This window comes from Lates calcarifer, unplaced genomic scaffold (genome assembly GCF_001640805.2).
Source record: "Lates calcarifer isolate ASB-BC8 unplaced genomic scaffold, TLL_Latcal_v3 _unitig_5776_quiver_344, whole genome shotgun sequence".
Lineage (NCBI taxonomy): Eukaryota > Metazoa > Chordata > Actinopteri > Centropomidae > Lates > Lates calcarifer.
Window position 1 is genome coordinate 638,938 of NW_026117718.1, and position 20,486 is coordinate 659,423.

General features: G+C 40.5%; 1 protein-coding gene across 1 annotated transcript in view; it reads left to right on the forward strand.

Moving 5' to 3' along the window:
- Positions 1-20,486, forward strand: part of jmjd1cb (jumonji domain containing 1Cb) — a 132,075-nt gene that overhangs the window by 32,418 nt on the left and 79,171 nt on the right.

A 20,486-nucleotide genomic window follows, 5' to 3' on the forward strand; every position in this document is an offset into this window, starting at 1 on the left:
TTAGTCCAACTGGAGGGAAAACCCGAGGACAAAGGCAGGAAGTGGAACCCTGGTCTTGAGGAATCTTGCAGACTGCAAAAATCTAAGCATTGCATTGGCAGGTTTTCCCTCAGGAATGTTGTTACACCATTGTACTTTGCTGTAGTATCATCAGTCCAGAATAGGTTGTTAGAGTGTACATGTTAGTGATTGACCATATTGATTTTTAATGAAGAAAATGGTGTTTTGGCCAGAATATGAGAAAATCTTTACTGAAGGAGGACCCACGCATTTTGAACACCTGCTGTTAGAGAAGACTTTTTGAAGATATGAAACACCTCATTGGACCAGTTGTGTTCACAGTTGTGTTGTTATTTACTTTTAAAAAAGTAAGACAGAATATTTTCAGTATATAATGAATCCCACATTTTTTGAGCTTGTATCTATTTATCAATCACATGCGCAGATTCATTCATTCATCATTGTCTCTGACAGCAGTTGTATTTATCACACTCAAGACCTCAGACTGTGCTGAGGGTTCACCTTCCAACATGACAGTGACCCTTCGCAAACAGTCAACACAATGCAGGAGTGACTTAGTGACAACTCTGAAAGTCCCTGAGTGGTCTGCTCACAACTCTGACTTGAATCCAATCCATTGTTGACCAAGAACTGTCAGTATGTAATAGATTTTAGCCTTATGAGTATAGAAAGAGCCACAGAACCAGGGAGAGAGCATCTAATGAAGGTGTGTCATGGTGATGGCTTCTGTGCTTGTGGGAGTGTGAAGTGTTTTGTATTGTTGAAGAAGGAAGAAATTATGGTCACCAGCAAGCTCCTCCCCCTACTCACACTCCCTCCCCCATCTTCGTCTCCTCTCTCTCTTGTACCAGGCTGTTCCTCTGTTCCTCTAGCCTGAGATGTCAGAGACCATTTGTCTTCTGCAGTACACACACGCACCACACACACTCATTCTTGTAGTTCTCCAAACCTAGTACAGACCTGCTTTGGCATGCTTGGTCAAATAGAGGTCCTCTTTGTTCACAGAGCTCGTTCTGTGTGTGTGTGTGTGTTTGGAAAATTGCTGCCCAGAGGCCTTCCCTCTGTCCTTAGAACTCTCTCTCAGAAACACACATGCACATTTTTTCTCTCCTCCAAAACACACACACACACACACACACACACACACACACAGCTGAGTCTTAATGAAGTCACATGACTCAGTAGTAGAACCCAGACCACAGGGTATTCACGTGATGCTAATCTGACTAGCACTGTTATTTGTGTTTCTGTGATGTTGGTGGATTTGTGAGTCTGTTTTTTTATTTTTGTGTTGGAATTTTATTTGTCCCATGTTCTCTATTAATATTAATGAGTGACTGATATATAACCAGACTCCACAGGCTACATATAGCCTAGAGTGGACCATCCTGTAGCTCTGAAGTCTGGTAGTTAGCATGTGTTAGCGAGACAGCCCATTATGATCATACACACGCATGGATTAAAAGTGCAGACTAGAATTTGCTTCATACTCAGTGAAGTTGACTTAACTTGTGTGTGTGTGTGTATGTGTGTGTGTGTGTCTGTGTGTTGGGTGAGTGGCATGGGAAATGCCTGTGTGTTGGGGCTCTGAGGTTGATCATAACTGCACAGTGGTGTGCAACCTTTTTGGCTCTTGACCCCTTAAATCAGTGTTTACTTGTAACACTTTGTTACAGATTAGGGCCCAAAGAGTGAGTTTCTCTCTCTGATTGTTTCACTTGAAGGACTTTCAATAAATGAATTAATTACATTAAGAAAATTAAACTATTTATTTTCTTTCCCCTTGAATCATCTTAGGACCACTCATGTTGGAACCCTATGAGGGTTCATGACTCCCCACACACCAAACGTGTTGACTCATCCACAAGTTATCAGTGTTAAGTCATAGCTGATTAGCAGACTGCTGAGCTGTTTGAGGCATGGTGCTCTGTCTGAAAATAATTCTGTCTTACCAAATCTCTGAAAAGAGGTTGTATTGTCCTGCAGCAGAGATGGTTGACAATCTCTTTAGTTGATTTGTTTAAGGAGAGTATGCACATGCCAAGACTTGAGTCAATAAACCAAGTGTAAGCATGTCTTGGGTAGGCCTGGACCATATATATATCAAATCACTATTTCTGTTGAAGTTAAAGTTTCCTTTTTACCCCAAGTGAGATGTGAAGATACCATAAGGTCAATTTTAGGGCTGCCCTCTAAATGTTGACTATTGGATGTATCAGTTGGGAAGACCCTGATTCAACTCACAGAATGTCAGTGGATGAGTGGTTACACTTTTAACTACCTCACAGTTCACACACACACACACACACACAGCACTGCAGGAGAGACAGGCTGTAAACTTTATAACCACATCTTGTCTTAAAATGACCAGACCACAAAACTAACTGTGGAGCTAGATACTTGATGAAAACAGAGGGCAGAGCAGATGCAGGCAGTGTGAGTCGCTTTGATTCTCTCCGCTCCGGTGTCAGGTGAGAGCTGTATGCTAGTCGTGAGAATGGACACAGCTAAAGCAGAAACTACCAGTGATATAACGAGTTAAGAACTGAGCTATGACCAAGACGCTAACTTTATGTCTGCAGTGTCTCCGCTATATACATTTTATGGTGATGGCCCACTGTGGGACAGTTATTGTTTATTATAATTTTGTAAAAAACTAGGTTGAGCCAAAACGAAAAAAGAGAAAAAAAAAACAGAGCAAATGGTAGAATGAGCTAGCTAGCATTAAGTCAGATTTGTATTTTGTATTTTCTACTGGCACAAATCCCAAGATCCCACAGAGTTTTTATCAGCTGTGTCTGTCTCTACCGGCTCTCTGTACCTGTCAGTCCTCTGTCATTCAAGGCTGTGTCCTTTCGGGCATCTTCACACAGGTGGAATGAGTTCTACTGATGTTGTTATCGACCATGTCTTATATATCTATCGAGGAAAAGTTATATCGCACTATATATTGTTATTGTTTTATTGCCTAGCCCTAGTCTTGGGACATCACTGTGTTTGTGCAGAGCTGCCCTGTCACCTCTGTCTCTCTGTCAGCAGACATTTAACTATTCCTGGTTTACTCTTTCACTACTATGACATCACTGTATGTCTGTGTCGTGTTTCACAATTATAACTTTTCAGCTGATAACAGCTGGAGTTTGGTCTCTAGACTTGAGATTATGTAACACATACTAACAACAATGAATTCAAACCAAGAACACATAAAATACAACTAAAATACAACTTGGCCTGGAGTGTACTTTTACTGTTAGTTTACATTTAACAGACTTAGATCTGGTTCTCCAGTCCATAACCTTTATATATTGTCCATCTTAAATGTCCCCGTCGTAACTTGTAACATCACCAGACATAGATATCATGTCCAGATATTTTCATGGAAGATATAGTAAAGGTTGGTAATAAAAAACGGGCAATATCAAAATATTAAAATGTCAAATGTGAATTAAATGTCAGAGGTGTGGTGTTCTTAACAAGAATGACTTAGATACTTCCACAGGGATCTCCTGTATAAGAGTCAGAAGAAGACATCAGGCTCTGTAATAAATACAGTTAAAACATGTAGAAGTGTGCTTAAGACTCTGATATTATCACTTGCTTTCACATGTCAGAACAGACAGATCCATTGATGCATTAATGTTTGATTATATTTGTTATCTGAATATTTCTCTGAAATTTGTCTTGCATCATAACAAAACAAAACATTTAAGCAAACAACAAAGTCAAGTCAGTTTTATTTATATAGCACCAAATCATAACAGAAGGTATCTCAGGACAGAGGGAGAACAAGAGAAAGAAAACAATGCAAAATACACAGTCTATGTCAAGACACAAGTGACAATAATAATAATAATAATAATAATAATGATAGCTATAGGAATAATAATGACAGAACAGTAAAACATTAATAGCAGTTACAATACTATTAACATTAATACACTTTAAATGTTCATGTTATGTTACAATCATAATAATCATAATGTCATAACTCTACATATGAAGAAATAGCTCTATATGTTTCAGTAGTTTGCTTTTAGATTTTTTTCAGCATTCACCAAAGAGAATGCTTGGTCTTCTGCTTCCTGCAGTTTGATCTGAACAGTGTGAATTCCAGCATGTTGTCTGTATGGATAACTTTCCACAAGTTTTGTATGGTTTGAGTTTTCTGCTGACAGATACATATCAGATAAGCTACACGTAAAACCTAATTAAAGACTTGGCTGCAGTTGTATTTAACCCTGACAATCACCTCTGTGGGTGTGATGTAAAAGGTATTCAGTCCTCTGTCTCTTTCCTTGTATGCAGGATGGATAGAATACTAATACACACATAAGCATGCACAATCCGCATGCAGGCTGGAGAAGGCAACAGGGATTTTCCCATACTGCCTCTGCAGCAGCTGCCCTAGATTCCACCAAACCATTGTCTCGATGCAACTCAGCTATTATTAGAGCTGTATTATCCTGAGAGATGGAGTGAGAAAGGAGGAAGGAAGGAAAATGCAGAGAAGAAGAAAAAGTGGCAGAGAGATTGAGAGCCTCGTTGTTCTTCCAGTTTGTGTCCTTGCCTTCTGCCAAAAATACATTGTCCCCTCTGGTCTCTGTCACAAGTGTTCCCTATAGTATTCCATAATTTCTGCTTCGATAATACAGTATGTAGAGTGAGACAGTCCCTTTATTAGAATTGTACATATGCACACCAGTGTTTCAGACAGAGCTGATTTGCTGCTTAATAATGCCTGAATGCCTGTTGCTCCCACAACACCTCCCTTCTTCTTCTCTCCTGTCTTTTCTTTTTCACTGTTGTTTGTAAATGTGTTTGCAAACCTTTAATGTATCTGGTAATATCCTATACAAATTCCACAGGCAGAGTCAAATCAACACTGAATGTCTCTTTTTAACAAGTATTGTGTATGTATATTGACGTCTGATATGTTTGATTCCTCTGAGCCACAGAGCTCCATTGTTTCCAGAAACTTTGAAAACATATCAGTGAGCCACACTGCTGCACTGGGTGACTTGTTCCTTCATCACAATGAACATACACCCTGTAGTTTGTTTTGACCCAAACACATTCACACATCATTCTGCTGCCCCAAATACAAACTAGAGCACCAAATGAGGATTAATCCACCACCTACCGTTTCCTGTTTGAGTAACATTCAATAAAACAGTGGCCACCTGTTTTAGGAAATTACTGGACAATTTTTAAAAAGTGGAACTGTATAGTTGTAATTGAATTTTAATTTGTTATGTCTTGAAGTAGTGGACTCAGGGCTGAGAACCATAGACAGAGCAAAGAGGTCAGAATTTAGTGAGAGACACACTAACACATTTTTGATTTCATTTTTTTTCATGGAACTTATCACTGTGTTGGTGTTAGTCTGAATTGAAAATGATATTGACTGGACAGTAGGACTGCAAGATTAATTGTATTAAAATCGTGATCTCGATTCAAAGATCTATGCGATCTGATTTCTAAATGACAACGATTCTGCTGCGTTTTCATCACAGACACCCGCTGAATCAAAATGAACACTTCTATCTCCCTCAGCCAGTGACAATGTGCCATTACACTCTGTGATTCAGAGCAGCACAAACTCAAATAAATCTGGCAAGAGCGAGTGACACCAGCTAACGACAGTGTGAGGCCAGATGTTGTGTTAGGACAAATAAAAACTGCTAAATGAATCCAGAAGAAAACCCAGCTGAAAGATTAAAAAGGTTAGCTAGTTAATGCTACCATTTTCTCTTTTTCAGTTCTTCCTCTCTCTCACCCTCTAGGCTCAACCAGGTATTCTGCAACTTTATAATATTTCAGCAGCTGCCACTACAAAATATATATGGTACTATATAAATATAGTAATATATAACGAAAACACTGCAGACAGACACTGTCACCCGGTTTTAACTCATCTTATCACTAGTAGTTTTTGCTTTAGATGTGCATATTCTCGTGGCGGGCATGCAGCTGTCAGCAGGCAGGTACAACTCACCTGACACTGTAGTGGAGAGAATCAGAGCGAGTCACACTGCCTGCATCGTGCTCCATTTTCATTACAGACCTCTAAAGTTAGTTTTGTGGTTTGGTCATTTTAAGACAAGATATGATTGTAAAGTTTACAGCCTCTTGCTCTGTTGCTCCTGCAGTGCTGTGTGTGTGAATTCTGAGGCAGCTAAAAAAAAGGTGTAACAAGTTGTTCACTGACATTCTGTGAGTCATATCAGGCTACTCCTGACTAATGTATCAAATAGTCGACATTTAGAGGGCAGCCTTAGAACCTTACACAGTTTATTATCATACCTGACAAGCTCCCATAGACACAAGGAAATTACAGACTTGATCAACTACCACTTAGTCAAACATTCAATTCAATTTTATTTATATAGGGCCGGATCACAACAGAAGTTATCTCAAGGCACTTTTGATACAGAGCAGGTCTAGACTGTACTCTTTAAGATATGGCCTGTCCTATAATATGCAACATTATATTTTCTGTTCCACTTCCTTGTCTGTCGGGTAAATGAGTGCAAAAAACATGCTGAAAAAGCAAAAACATCGCAATTCTCATTCTGCAATTCTCAGTCATGCAGCCTGACTGGACAGGTAACAAGAACTGTATAAACTCAAGTGATATACCAGAAAGGTACTGTTTTTACTTTGATACCTTACATACAATAATGTCAAGGCTAATAAGCTGTAATGCTAATTCAGTGAAAACTATAAGAAAATGTGGAAACACAGAAAATAAACCAGATTCAGCCTGAGCTCTTTGGCTCAGAAGGAAGTGTTTGAGTTAGTATTTTCCTAGTAATGAGTCTACAACAACACTGAGCTATTTTTGGATGAGCCTTTTCTTTCCCTCTCTTCCTCTCACCTCTCCCTCCCTCCTCTCTCCTGGGCCCACACATCCTTCGTATGGATGAGATGAAGGAGGAATAAAGGAGGGGGGGAGCTGGGTCACATCACTCTGCTCAAGGCTGTTTACTCTCTCTCTAGCTCATTCTCCATCTTTTTCTCAGTCTATCTATTTTTCTGTCTGCCAGGTTTTATTCTTCCTCTCTCCTTGTTCTTCCTACTTTTCCCCAATTTCTCTCAAATCTCTGTGCTGTTTCATGTCTGTACAATTTCTGTTGCCATCTTATATCTGCTCTGGTTCCCATGTGGGTTTGACAGAGAGAGGTAGAGGGAGACAGAAAGAGAGAGGGAGGGAGAGATGACCTTGTAAAAGAGGGGATGTCTCTTCATGCTGTCATTGGGTATTACTTCAGCTCATCTGCTCTCTTATTCCATCTCTCTCCTTCAAATTATTTACATCCCAGTGAATCTCCACAACAGAGCCATTCTTTCCCTTTTGCTGTGTTCTGCCTCTCTGTCTCTGATGTGTTGGATCTTTAACCTGGTTAGACCATTTTAAGTGCATCTTTTCTGGGAGTCTTGTTAAACCACAGTGAGTTTTTTATTGGTTTGGTGACTTAAATGACACATTACAAATCATCTCTTCACCTTAACTGTCCTGCTGCGATGTAAAGCTGTCCCCTGTGGACCTTGACACTCTGTGATATTGGTGATCTCTTGTAGTGTTTGTACACCATCAGCAGCTACTTGTTTATGTCCTCTGCAGAGAGAGAATACAGGTGAAGCTTTTTCAGAAGAGGGGAAAGTTGGTGAAGTGACAGTGCAGACTTGTCAAAAATTGTTGCCCACAGGTAAAAACAAAAAATTGTGGAGTTATGATAGCCAGTTTTATTTTTGATCTGTTTCCATGGCGGTAAAAGGGAAATGGATTTGACTCCCTGTCCAATGAATCCCTTCCCTCTGACACCACAGACAATAAAAACAATAATGAATGAAACTACTCACGACACTCATATTCTTAAACAGGCATTATTGACTGAACATAACTCAAATACAACAGTGGATTCACCTTTGGGTAATATTAATCATGACACAGAGAAAACAGCGATTTCATTAGTTAGTTAGTTTCATTAATTTGCTAAATGAGAATGTGGAATTAATGTTATTTGCACTTCTTACTTTAGCTTTTACAGTTTGTGCAGCTGTTGCATATCCCAGCAGAAAGCCCTACACCCCCTCTGCACAGAACAATCCCTGTGGTCTAGGTATGATATTGAATGAAATAGAAATGATACTTCATGTAATTATTTTTCAGCTAAGATGTGTTAATTCCCCACCAAACAAACTACCTAAAAGAGATTTCAAAGAACTTGACAAAATGCTCAAACCCCACCCCCACCTAATATACTGTATGTAAACATGATGTAGTTAGAGGTGAGTTGGGGCTTTGGATACATACAACCGACTGATACAGAACATTAGAAATGTGAAGAAGAAGGTGCACTAAAAAGCTTGGGAGATTTCATGTGTAAACAGTGAAAGGAGTCCATATCTCAGCTGAACACAGTTAAAATTTCTAATCAAGTTGAAGTGTTTAATGGTAAGCAGCTGTAATGAGAGTTGGTGTGTACACACTGACAACCAGTCAGTTGATGCCACGTGATGTCATTTGATGTGTATGGTGAAAGCATTTGAAATGTGATTTTGAGCACTGTGGACAGTTGAAGAGTCAGTTTGTATGAGTACATACAGTAGGTGAACTAAAACGTGATGAGGGAAAGCAACTGAGCTGTTATTGCAAGAATGAGAGAAATAATGTTGAATTATGGAGGAGGGTTAAGGATTCAGTTTGACATCTTAGCTAGTTAAAGATTCAGAGTGCAGGTGGGTGCATAACTATCGTGTGTGTACATGTGCACGTGCATTTATGCAGACACAACAAGTAGTAGATTTGCAGGAAAATGTCACACAAGGCAGATGATTTGATGACCTGGGTTGTAAGATCCCCATCCACAGTGTCTCTCTGAGTCTCTGCGTTTTGTATTAGGAGGGAACATCAAACATGTCTTTGCCCACAGAAGCCCTACTTGAATTTCTATTTTGCATGATGAGATTTCTTCTTCTCTGCTCACTCTGTCCCTGCATGATGAGATTTCTCTCTCTTCATTTCTCTCTCCCTCTCTCTCACTCTGCCTCACTCTTTCTTGGTTGTTGGTAATTACCAGAGGAAGCCAGCCAGCAGCCCAGCAACTCAGAAGCCGCTTCATGTATTTATGTACCTCTGGGGGACTATCTCTCAATCTATCAAAGTCTGTCTCTCTCTCTCTCTCTCTCTCTCTCTCTCTCTCCCACTGATTGATATTCTTGAGCAGTAGAAAGCAGCAGCAGCATCATTTGGTCTGTTGTCAGGGACGATGTGCCGTGGTTACAGTGTTGTCAACCTGGTTGCCATTATGGTAGGCTAGTCACAGTTTCTAGGCAGCTCGACTCTCCTCTTTTTATGTTTATCTTAATCATCCTCCTTTTTCTGTTCTAATCCTTTTTGCCCTTAGTTGTGTTTGACATCGTCTTCTCCGTGGTGCTCTCATCTTCATTTCTATCTTTTTTGTTGTTCCGTTCCTTCTGTTTTTTCACTTTCACAGTCCTTCCATTCTTTCCTTTTGTTCCCTCTTCCATCCTCCTCTTAATCACGTCTTCTCCTTAATGCTTCATTTTCTGCTGTCACTGCTTACCTCTTCATCATCGTCATCTTCTCACCTTGCCTTGCTTTGTCTGTTTTCTACCCTGTGCCATTGTTTCATCACCCTGTTTTATTGCTCTTTCATTCATTACATGCATGACTGGAAAAAAAAAATGTTGCCATAGTTTTATTTGCGTCCTTTTGTCTTGTATTTTCCTTTCCTATTGTGTCTTTTTTTTACAAGCTGCTCACTTAAAGTCACTCCATTTTCATCCTGTATTTTTTTAAACCAAGACCAATGTTTTTCTGCCTCTCTTTTCTCCCCTTCCCTTTTTACTTTGTCATTCTTATCCCTACCTGCTGTTTCTGTGTTTATCTTTTTTCAAAATTATATAATACCTAATTACTCAGGCTCCCCATTAGCCATTCATACCATACTCCTATACATTCTTTTCCTTTTTCTCTAATTGTCTTTTTTCAGGACCTGCAGATCTGTGCTCTTGATGATTTCACACATCCCATTTTCTAGCTTTTCTGCTGTCTTTATCTCAGCTGTTTTGTCATTTTCTCTCTTTGTCGTTCCACCTCACCCTCCCTTGTTTCTAAATAAAAGCATTGTGATGGTTCTGTTTTGTTTTATCGTACTACACCTCATATGCCACTCATGGAACGCTGAAGTGCTTATGGCATCATATAAGCTAACTGATAGCCAGCTGACAGTTACATCCTCTGTTCCAGTTTGTGGCAGAAATAAAACCCCCTGGAATACAAAGTGTGATAATTGTCATATTTCCTGTTATGGATACAACAGTTTGCTTGTATGCAATGTAGTCCTGTGTGAGATCTGTATTATATTTAGAAATCTATACATCAGTGTTTGCTTCAGGCTGTTGTTATATGCAGTAGCTTCAGACTCACTTTGTTCTGTTGTAGATTTAATTGTAAGCGGATAAATTTATCAATTTTCCCCATTAGTCTACACTAATAATGTTTTTAGAAAGTTTAGCAAAATCCCTTGTGATGGCACTCCAAATGGTGGTTAGGTGCTTTGCGTTTGCTTTCGTTATCCTTGAGATGTTTAGAACTTCACTGGAGTCAGCCTGTGGCAAATTTAGTTGATTGAATATAGTTTAGAAAGGCACACACCCATGGATGGATGGTCCCACAGTTCACACTCCAGGTCAGGACAAAAACCAAATCATGAAGTCCTGTAAGGTTTTAATGATGAGAAAACCCCAAAACAGTAAACTCCTGGGTCACAGAGGGAAAAAACCGGTGCTGCAGATTCTGGCAAGCGAGCCCCAACCTGACCCCCTCCTTGTCCCTATAGTCTCCACCCCTACCATTCTACCAGTAAAGGATACCCTAACATTACCACAATAGCTTCTACCACACATATTTACAATTTAAAATACTGTCATCACTCTATACCTTATACACTTGACTACTGGCTGACACAGGAAAAAGAAAGTACATAATAAACTGAGGAGAAACAAACTAAAGCCAAACTAAACAAAACCCCCTATACCCATTCCCCTCTCTCCTCCCTGACACTTGGTTCAGCCTAACAAGGTGATTAACATTGTCTGCAGTCCTGTGGTTGCATGCTCATGTGTGCACTCCATGAACACACGCCCCCCTGGAAGTCGACCTCAAAGAGAGAGAGGTTAGCAGGATCTTAAATAAAAATAAAATACATAACAACATCAAAATAAATAAATGAACTTTCCAGCTCTCTCACAAGTCCAAAGAACTCTCTGTAGACCTCAATGTGGTGAGCACAGTTGCTTCAATCATTGTGAAATTGAAGAAGTTAGGGACCATCAGGGCTCGTCCTAGCTTCTGTGTTCTCTCCCCTCTAACTCTTCTCCCTGTATACCAGCAGCTGCACCTCCAGTCACCAGTCTGTCAAACTCCTGAAGTTTGCTGACGACACCACCCTCGTTGGGCTCATCTCTGGTGGGGATGAGTCTGTCTACAGGGGGAAGATTAACCTGCTGGTTACGTGGTGTGGTGAAAACAACATGGTAAATGGACTGTACTGTATATAGCGCTTTTCTAGTCTTTTCGACCACTCAAAGCGCTTTACACTACAGATCACATTCACCCCATTCACACACATTCATACAGCACATATTCTATATATTTAATGTGCTTTCTAAACACATTCACACACATTCACACACCGATGTGAAACACACACACATCGGAGGCAATTTGGGGTTCAGTATCTTGCCCAAGGATACTTCGCATGCAGACTGGAGGAGCCGGGAATCGAACCACCGACCTTCTGATTGGTGGACGACTGCTCTACCTCCTAAGCCACAGCCGCCCCCAACACTGGAGCTCAACACTGTGAAGACAGTGGATATAGTTTAGTTTAGCTTCACCCTCCCCCATCATCCTGTGTGACTCCCCATTCAGAACTATGGAGTCCTTCCGCTTCCTGGGGACCATCATCACCCAGGACCTCAAGTGGGAGTTAAACATCAGCTCCCTGATCAAGAAAGCCCATCAGAGGATGTACTTCCTGCGGCAGCTGAAGAAGTTCAATCTGCCAAAGACAATGATGGTGCACTTCTACACCTCCATCATTGAGTCCATCCTCACCTCCTCCATCACCATCTGGTACACTGCTGCTACTGCCAAGGACAGAGGCAGACTGCAGCGTGTCATCCAGTCTGCTGAGAAGGTGATCAGCTGTAACCTGCCTTCTCTCCAGGACCTGTACACTTCAGGACCCTGAGGTGGGCAGGAAAGATCATGGCCGATCCCTCTCATCCTGGTCATAATCTTTTCAAGACACTCCCTTCTGGCAGGAAGTTGTGGTCCATCAAACTTACTTGGCAATAAAGTCTGATTCTGATTCTGATTCTGGGTAAGAGGGGCCTTGATCAGGGAGGTGACCAATAACCCACTTGTCCTCCACAGTCCTCTGCAGAGATAGATAACATACAGTTATGTTCACAATAATAGCAGTGTTTTTTTAAAACGTGAGTAAAGCTCAAAATCCTTACAATATTTTTTATTTCCATTCATTGGGAACACTGCACATTATATGTTACATCAAAACATAAAGAAAAATGTTATGTTAAATGTTAATATTTTAATTACTTTACAGAAAATGAAGGAAAATATGATATTGGGTTGTTCAAAAAAATAGCAGTGTCTGCATTTTTCGTTACAAACTCAAACATTTACTCAATAAACTGAAAAAAACGTTAAGATTTAGCATTCCTGTGAATCACTAAACTAATATTTAGTTGTATAACCACTGTTTGAGAACTGCTTCACATCTGTGCCGCATGAAGTCGACCAACTCTGCACTGTAACAGGTATCTGCAGGATGATTGACACTTCCAATTCTCTGCATTTCTTGTTTGCTCAGAACGCATTTTGATGTCACCAATTTTCTATTGATTAGTCAGGGATTGGGCTGGCCACTCCATAACCTTAATTTTGTTGGTCTGGAACCAAGATGCTGCTCGCTTACTGGTGTGTTTAGGGTCGTTGTCTTGTTCGAAACACCCATTTCAAGGGCATTTCCTCTTCAGCTTAAGGCAGCATGACCTCTTCAAGTATTTTGATGTAAGCAAATTGATCCATGATCCCTGGTATGCGATAAATAGGCCCGACACCATAGTAAGAGAAACAGCCCCATATCATGATGCTTGCACCACCATGCTTCACGGTCTTCAGAGTGTACTCTGGCTTGAATTCAGTGTTTGGGTGTTGTCTGAGAAACTGTCTGCTGCCCTTGGACCCAAAAAGAACAATCTTACTTTCATCAGTCCACAAAATGTTTCTCCATTTCTCTTTAGGCCAGTCGATATGTTCTTTGGCAAATTGTATCCTCTTCAGCACATGTCTTTTTTTTTAACAGTGGGACTTTGCAGGGGCTTCTTGCCGATAGCCTCACACAAGCGTCTTCTAATTGTCACAGTACTAACAGGTAACTTCAGACCGTCTTTGATCTCCCTGGAGCTGATCATTGGCCGAGTCTTTGCCATTCTGGCTATTGTTGGATCCATTCGAATGGTAGTCTTCCGTTTTCTTCTACGTCTCTCTGGTTTTGCTTTCCATTTTAAAGCATTGGAGATCATTTTAGCTGAGAAGCCTATCATCTTCCGCACTTCTTTATATGTTTTCCCCTCTCCAATCAACGTTTTAATTAAAGCACGCTGTTCCTCTGAACAATGTCTGGAACGACCCATCTTTCTCAGGTTTTCAGAGAGAATTTCATGTACAACATGTGCATCCTTAAATAAGGGCCACCTGAATGACACCTGTTTTTTCACATAATGAATGACCTCACTGATTGAACTCCACACTGCTATTATTTTGAACACGCCCCTTTCAACTAATTATTCAATTACACAGACTCAGGAGCATGCATATTATGAATGTTGGGTCTGTTGGTTTCTCTGACTCTACTACACCTACTGGTAAATTATTTGCCATGTAATAATATAATTTCAACTAAAAACAGTGATTGATCTGGTTAGTCATGTTGGACTGCTATCATTTTGAACACAACTGTACATCTACAACACAAACAAATGTGCAAAAAAGGCAAAGGGGTCTGAATATTTTCTGAAGCCACTTGAAGCTGCCCTTCAGCCATTACCTACAGTTAATATTGGCTAGCTGGCTAGACAAGCTAAAGGGCACTTGAGTGATTTGGTATTTCATTTCCATAAAGTAGGGCGCAGAACACTAACTCATTAAAGTTACAGCAGGAACAGTCATCCCTCTCTACCTCCAACCCTATCACTTAACTGTGACATATGCTAAAACTCATGTCTCTAAAGTACACTGTCATGCTTTTAGTATAGTGTTATCATTCAGTTATCTTATTTATCATTTAAATAAAACCAGAATTGTTTTCAGAAATTGGGAAATGCACTGAAGTCAGATTTCTTCAACCCCAAAAAATTGAGACATACACACAGTTTCCAGTACATTAAATACACCTAGCTAAATTTAATGCATTCAAACACAACAGCCCCATGTTGAGAGTGGTGTTCATTCAACTTATGAGGATTTTGTAGGCTTTCAGTGTTACATTTTGTGGAGAGATATTTTTTAGATATTAAAAAAATAGAAATCCTCAGTGTATCATACATTCTTTCGTACAGTCAGTGTAGAAGTTCAGTGAGTATTTGATAACCAAACTTATCAATGATGCTACTAGCTGCCAGCTGCCAGCAATACATTCTAGTCATTATCTGTAATGAGACACTTCCTAGAGTACAAGTATCCCTTTAATGACAAATGCACAACAGGTCACAAAAAGACTAGGCTTGTTTGTGGCAACATCGGGTCTGATGTAACATTTCCTTCAGCAGGGGTGGGTGTGTTTCTGTTGCTGAATATCGTGGTGGGAAGATCTGGAATCAAATACCTTAACTTCTTGTAATTTTGTGTATGTGCATGCACTTTGGACTATGTGTTCTATGTGTGCAAGGCTGTGGGTGTCAGAGGTTGTGGGCTGTGTGGTAAAGGGGATAAAGAAGTCTTTTTAGCCTAGCTAGCCTACATGGTCTCTGTGCAGTCAAGCTCAATAAATCAGATTAGAGTTTTTGGAGAACAGGATAGAGCTTACAGTGTGTGTGCATGTGTGTGAGACTGGACATGATTTACAGCAGGGCACGTCTAGGGCTAAAAGACAGACAGAGGGAGAGTGACAGAGAGGAAAGGAAGAGGGTCATGTAGCTGCTTGAAAACAACTCCACTGCTGTAGAATGAAAGTAAGGGTTCTGAACTGATTGATCCAACATTGTGTTCTGTTCTCATTTGAATTCTACTCTTTGTGTTAGTATATGTCTTCCCCAGATTTGTGGTGTTCTATTTAAAAGGCAGATAGCACTGCTCTCTCTGCATTGGTTGTTTGCTTTCACGCCTTGTTGTCATTGGCCGTTGGTGGCCTCCAGTGCAGCCAGCCAGAAAGCATCTCTGCAGCTGTTAGTGAGGGGCAGATTAAATACTGTGTACTGCTAAACACACATAAACATATACAGTCATACAGTGTTCGTGATTATGCAAAAACAATCACAAAGACACTTTAAATCTACACTCACCAAGCTCTTTATTAGGAACACCATACTAATACTAAGTAGTGCCTCCCGTTGCTCTGAAACACCCTCAGTTCTTCATGGCATGGATTCCATAAGACGTTTGAGATTCTGCCTCATGTTGACATGACTGCAGCACATGCCAAAGGTGTTCTACTGGATTCAGATCTGGTCACTGAAGTTCAGGGAACTCACTGTCACGTTCATGAAACCAGTTTGAGACTGTGGGGTGGCGGGGTGGGGTGGTTGCAGGCTGAACTTCTTCAGCTGCCGCAGGAAGTATATCCTCTGTTGGGCCTTCTCGATCAGGGAGCTGATGTTTAGCTCCCACTTGAGGTCCTGAAGGAAGCGGAAGGACTCCACAGCTCTGACTGGGGAATCACACAGGATGATGGTGGGTGAAGGTTGACTGTGTGGACTGATACCAGACTCTGCGCTACAGCTAGCAGGCTTCCAGATCGCCATCCACGGCGCCATCTCGACTAATGTCCTCTCAATCCTCTCTGTCTTTGGCTTTTTATCAACTTCACACACAAAGGGCTCTATCTTACACTCGGCACAAATTGGCACCAAGTGCGACACAAGAGCCTCTGCTAGTTTCAGACCGTCACTGTAGTGGGTGAGGAGAGATCGGCTGGGTGAGGAAAGGTAAGCTGGGTGAGGAGAGATCAGCAGGCAGAAGAAGCTGGCAAATCTGCCATTATAAGAGCAATCCACTAAGGTGCAAGCATTGGCTTTTAAAGAGAGTGGGAGATTGAATTCTGACTGGTTTACTGCGTTTTATGCCCAAAACACACCTAGGATTAATTAAGAGACTAAATGAAAACCTTTAGTACCCCCCACCCACTGTGAATATAAAGTTCAAATAATCATAAAATATTATCATCAGCCACTTGAGCTTCCACTGTATGGATCAGAGGATGCTTAGAATACCCTGGCTGGGTTTCCTGCTTTGTAATTTTCTGTGAATTGTGATATACAAAAAAAGGCTGAATAGAAATAAAATAAAAATAAAATGTGGTACATATTTCTTCATTTTGTGTATTTTATTATTGTTGTTTGAGGCATAATATCAGACTGGATCATACGAGAGGAGTAACAGAAATGCATTTAAAGTAATAACATACCACAACAGTTCTGTAGTGGCCCACATTGTATGGGTGGGCAGTATGATAGTATTATTTACTGGAGAAACGGTGTGTCCCTTTTGAGTCAAATGTAAATTTTCTATTTGGCACCAGTGGAAAATAAGCTAATTATACATATAAAAATGTATATAGTATATGTAAAGTATGTATGTATGTTAAGATGACTCTGTCTCATGTTGTTCTTGTGACATTTCATAAGCTGTGAAATTGTCCTGTCAATGCTGTAAAAGCCATCCTTAAAAGCAGCTATTACAGGGAGGTATGTTGCTGACATACTGCTGAACAACAAGTGGTTACATGATGATGAACCCAAGTGCACTGCTACAGATTCTGGCCCCCCAAAAAACAAGTTTTTCTGGGGCTCTTTTCTAGCTCTGATCTCCTGAATCATCCAGACACACATACTCAAACTCACACTATCTGCACAGTGTAGAGCAGGGTTGTAATGGATGGCCTAGGTCTGGTCAGCTTCATTCTTGTGTCTGTGTCAGTGTCCATATTTACTGCTATCAGCATACCTAAAGTGGAGAGAGAGACACAGCCTATAGTGCTAGTGAGAGCTGATATTGATAAAATCAGATGCTCTACAGTGCTGTAAGTATGGCATCTGCTCTTCTTTGTTCTCTCTCTTTGTCTCTTATTCTGCTCACTGTGGCTGATGGGAGCCCACTGATTCAGAGCTCTCTCTCTGTCTCTCTCTCTCTCTCTGTGTGTGTCTGTCTGTATGTCTGTCCATGGCCACTGCTCACTGCAGTGCTCACTGCATCCAGTTACTGTGGAAACAGACTCACCAGACACAGTTTTCCACTTTCCTAGCATTTGTATGTTTCTCTCTACTGAATACTCAGTGTTCTGTTTGTGTGCATTTCTTTGTGTAGACAGAATACAGCATCGTCCTGCTCTAGACGTGTCAGAGTTATTAATATGCTTGCTGAGAGTAATCAGTACAAATAAACAGCTTGCATCTGGACAGAATCTGTCTGTTCTTCATTTCTTATTGGATCCCTTATCCTGTGTGTGTACCGTATATGTTCATATGTTCATACTCTATATGCAGATGAATAAGTGATACTCAGCACTAGGGATGGGCATTTTGATTACTTTTTTAAGTCGAGTAATTAAGCCAATTTAAGTCGATTAGTCATGGCATCATCGTTAAGACGTGTCCTCCACCCAAACCAAAACAATATGTTGTCATGTCAGGTCATGTTTTTTGCAGTGTAGTGTACAGATGCACTAACTTTACCTCCCAAGCTCCACTCATCATCAACACACCTCAAACTAGCAGTGATGTTCTGCACTGATGTTCCAGTAGTGTGTCTCATCTGTGCTGCGAGTCTGAAGCACAGGACCAGAAATGTTCTGGTCACCGTCCATGTAACGGCAGGTGACAGTGCCATAAAACTCTGCTGTCCATGCAGCGGTTGTTCTTGCTACTTTGTTGGCTTCTGTCAAGTTCTTTTTTAGAGCTGTTGCTGCCTCATTGTACTTTTTCTCAATCTGGCTGGTAATGGTCTTCCGTGAAGTCACGGTGTATTCAGCTTCCATGAGCCTTTGACAGTTACACCCCTCCGACAGCGCTAAGAGGAAACATATCGTCTGAAATAATTTAAGTCACCAAAGCAGTTATGTTCCTGTCGTTTTCTTTCACATGAGCGTTTAGGTACAACAAATCTGTGTTTTTCACTAGCGGTTCTGGATGGCCAGACATTAAAACATTTTCAGCAAACTACTTTCTTGATGTTTCAAGTCACATTACCGTCACTTTTTATAACATTATAACTATAATCTTAGACCAGATGAAGGATTTTTGTCATCAGACATCTGGATCTTAAGTAAACAGAGAAACAAGCTGAGCAAACAGCCGCTCTAAACGTCCTGTGTGTCACGGAGAAATATTGTTTTGTTTTTTTTATATGAAACAGCTTTATTCAGTGTTATTCAGTGCTAACCTAAAATCAAGCTAAGCATCTAACAACAACCTGAGCTAACATTAGCAGCAGCTCGTTTAACAGCCTGCTTCACTTCTTCTTATTGCAGACGTCTGTTCCAGTGTTTTGCTTGCACCACAGAGAAGATGCACACTCAGGCAGAAACAGAACCATAAACAGTAGTTCCATATCTCTATGAAGTAAAACGTAAATCTCCTCCCACCCCCAACCAAATAAAAGTCAGTCAAATAAAAATTAGTTGATTCTATGCCTACTTTTTAGACTAAGCGATTATTTGTGCACATCCCTACTGTGCTAAAGCAGGTAGCAGAAACCAAGACAAACACACTTTTGGGGTGTTATACTAATTTCCTGGTGACTTACCCTAAACTGGGGACATAGCTGTCCCCATGCAGTTGGACAACTGGTCCTTAGTCTGAAATGTGTCCCCTAAAGTAGCCTAAGACAGACACACAAACGTACTGACACAACAGGTTGAGCAGGAATGTCTCACTCTCCCTGTCATCATCTGTCTTGTGCCTGACAGAAAGTCAGAGATACATCACGTTGGCTGGTGTGTGTTTGAAATGATTCATTTAAAAATCACATTTATTTGGAAAAGTTGTAGGAGGTCCTGATATTTACTTTTTTTGTCTGAGTCCTTGTTTCTGTGCATCTCTACAATGGAAATGATGAATGTGTTATCAAGACTCATGGATGCACCAGGTTGAAATATACTGGAATCATCCTTTAATATTATAACAATAATGATGAAGAGGATTCACAGTCATAATTTAACTGTAGTAGCATATGTGGCCTATAGGTTATTAAAATCAAAACAGTGATGAAAATTGAATGATTAAAATTGAATATCTCTGCTTGGTTTGTCTGACCAACAGTCCAAAAGCCAGCCTGAAACGTCACCTCAGACTGGAACATTATGGTGATTATTTGTAATTGACAATGTAAACAGTTTATTAATTGATCAAAAAATAGTTGAAGTACATAATTACTGAATTGGTAATGAAAATAATTGCTAGTTGTGTTCCTAAATGGCATTACACTGAAAGAATAAGGTGTTAACTGAAGTGCACTAATGATGCTGAGCTGAACTTAAATGTATACTTAGACCATGACAGGTAGAGGTTAACCTTTGTTGTCTAGAATGAATTGGACAAATAAGAATGGATAGAGGATGCTAGAGCATGTGAGAATCTGAAGAAGTTGCAAGGAGCAGTGTTTTGAAATGACTGCTCATGATCGAACTAAAATAAAGAAACATCAATAGCCCATGGAGGTGCAGAGTGAGATAGAAACATGAAGGAATGGTGCAGGTGTTAATGAACAGATAAGTAATAACAGAGGGATAGACTGCAGCAGAAGTAAATAAAAGTGGACTGACTGATGTCTCTGCTGACTTAGAGCGATTGCTCAGTTGATTACACTAGTGTGTTGTGGTTGAGACGAGGGGAAGGGAGGGTGAATGAGGACAGATGCAGCCTTTGACCCCCTCTTCTCTTTCCTCTCCTTTAGCCCTTACTCCTACTCCTTATTTTCTTCCTTCCTCATCTACTCAAACTCCTTACTTTTTCTTCTTCCGCTTCTCCATCAGAGTCTGTTATTTTTACTGTCTGCTGTCTGTTGGAAGAATGGCTTGTGTTTCTCTGAGGGGTTGGACACACTGTGGCCCTTGTACTCAATGCAGACCAAGGACAAAAGTGTTTTGTTGAATTTTTTGGTTTGGTTAGGCTGAATTAGTCACATGAATCACAAG